The sequence below is a fragment of the Diadema setosum genome, chromosome 17, assembly GCF_964275005.1.
Source record: "Diadema setosum chromosome 17, eeDiaSeto1, whole genome shotgun sequence".
Classification (NCBI taxonomy): domain Eukaryota; kingdom Metazoa; phylum Echinodermata; class Echinoidea; order Diadematoida; family Diadematidae; genus Diadema; species Diadema setosum.
In genome coordinates, this window is record NC_092701.1 from 13,285,360 (window position 1) to 13,288,212 (window position 2,853).

Consider the following 2,853-nt stretch of genomic DNA (forward strand, 5'->3'; position numbering starts at 1 on the left):
AGTTTAAGGAAAATGTGTTGCCATGGTAACCACTCATTTTTGTATCAAAATAAACCATTCAAGCTATGAAGGTCAAATTTGGTGTGTATGATGGTCTTTAAGCGTAGTGATGCTGGGGGAAAGCATGTTTCCATTTGCTGTAAGTTTTATACTCAGTGTCAACTCTGTAATTGTACAGTAAACTAAAATTATTCTGTTTCCAATTCGACAAGTGCACAAACTTGGTATCAACGGCATTGCCCTCATGACATCACATACTATAAAGCAACACTAGGGGCGGGGGAATTAATCACCTTCAGTGATAATTCTAGTTATCTCTGTTTCTATCATCATCATCATCATCATCATCATCATCAACATCATCACCATCATCATCATTATCATCGCCATGTCATTCTTGTCGTGCAGGAATGACAAAATTTAGACAAATTAGAAAATGGGTCTGGAGAAGAATCTTCTCATTGTTCCCCACATCGAGATTGTAATGATATATTGTCACTATATAGTCATTTTGTCTTTGCACGATCAATACTATCTACTAACTTCAGGAATATTACTTTTCCGATCCTTGTTCTGTGAGCATGATTGCTCTCTCTTTTCCTTTTTACAAATGTGCACGAAATAAGCCAGTTCGTAATTAGCTCATTGCATGTAGGCATTAGTACAAATGACCTTTCTTTTTTCTCAGTTCGTTAGGCACTTCACTCGTTTTCAAAGCGGCATAATGCATGAGCTTGCCCGACGTTACAATTTATGGAATTCTATGTTCAAATAAAGAATGAACTAACACGAATACGGAGACTTCGAGGTTGTAATCTCGGTAATGGGTTCCAGTAGTATAATATGTTTCATAGATTTCAGGGCTCTTCCACTTTTGGGATCATGTACAAGTACAATTAAAATCTTCGTATATAAGTGCAATTAAAATCTTCGTAAAAGAATGTAGTGCTGTTTGTATGAACATAAATTCATTCGGTATAGGAGTAAAACGTTGTTACAAGAGATTGAGATGGCCCATATCTTATTTAATTGCAGTATAGGAGACATATACATACGACAGTACTATATAGGAGTTGTATCGCATGAAAGAGCCTTTCGTCGGCACTTAATTCGGCTTTAATTTTCATAGTTTAAATCTTGTTACAACTTTATAACTTGTGGTCGTTCCATTTTATGTTACCATTTGGCAAGACTCCACCAAACATGCTCTCTTTCTTTTCAAGCAGCTGATGGTCTACTGCTACCTGTCTTATGACCTAAACATAATCTTCCTTTCTAAAAACACATAAGGAGGTTAAAGAGATGGTACAGTATTGATGGAGATGAGAATTGGGCTTATTACTTTTTGCGAGATACCAAGAAAACACTTATGATATAGTACAAAACATACCATTTTAAGAGGAATTCAAAGTTTACTTGATGAAAATCGGGTTTGGAATGACTGAAACACCCAAAAACAAAGTAAAACAAAGCGATCATTAATAAGTGTGGGTCCCACACTTTATTAGAATTTTTTTTTTGGATATCTCATCCATTTTAAAACCAATTTTCATCAAATAAACGTTGAATTCCTCATAGAATTACATGCTCTTTCACATTTCATAAAGAGGTTTCTCATCATCTCACCAAAAAATGTAAGAAACCTGAAAGTAGGTCTCAACCAAAACTATACGATCCTTTTAATCTTCTTGATGTTTAGTGATAAGTTATTGCAGTTGAACAGTTTTGGACAATTTGGTCTTAAGAATTCTTACGACAGTTTATACATCTATGTTTGAGGGTAATGCACAAGTGGCATTAGCAAAGATATCATAGCAATAACTCGGGGGGGGGGTCATCCAAAATTGATGTAAAGTATATTGTTTGCAAATCTTTTTAACAAATTGGAGAGACTCGGGAGAAAAGAAACAGGTCGTTTGTTTGAAATAGCGAAGGAACCATCTTTTATACATATTGTTGTGACATTTGTGATATGTATGCGATAGGAAATACCCCGGGAAAGTGCTAGATTACAAATGTGTGTTAGTGGTGCTGGTATGAAGATATATACCACCAAAGATTTGTCTTAACAAGTTTACACCCACATGCAAGAAAGTTTTGATATATTATGTTGGAAGTGATTTGATGTATTTATTTAACCCTAGGGAACCTGTGATATGTTATGACAATCCTTGTAAACTGAGACCCATGTTAGTTATTTGTGTGTGTGTTAGTGTGTTATTCTTAATTTTCTCTCATAAGTTTTGTTTGTAGTACTAAATAATCTTTTGGTAAATTGAAAATTGGGGGTCTGGGAAGGGTTATAATGAATTGATATATTGCATAATGTATATTGTGTAATAGATTTGTAGGGTGTTGTTTGTATTCATTGTGCGTGACATAGACATATGTAATTGTGATGCGAGATATGTTTGTACTGTCATGATTATTTTGGTACAATGAAATGTCAATGGAAACCAAATTTCAATGTCTGACATTGACCAATAAAGATGAATGAATAAATGTATGAATAAATGAATGAATGAATGAATGAATGAATGAATGAATGAATGAATGAATGAAAGTGTAAAGTAAGGCATTGTCACATCGATTCGGCAGGAACATCTGAGTCAGTATGACCTATATTGGACCAAAACGATCGAACTAATCTTGATAATATTGTCAAAGCAATATGTCATGTCTTTTGGATCACATGACAAGTGTCCTTTGTGCATTTTATGATAATAGGCAACATTTCTCTCTTTGTCCAGTGCTTCATGATGACACTGCGTACGTGACAAAATTGCCATCGTCGGTATGATTTAATTGTTTCCTGACAATTCCGTCTCGAGGTTACCTGATAAAATTTGTTGA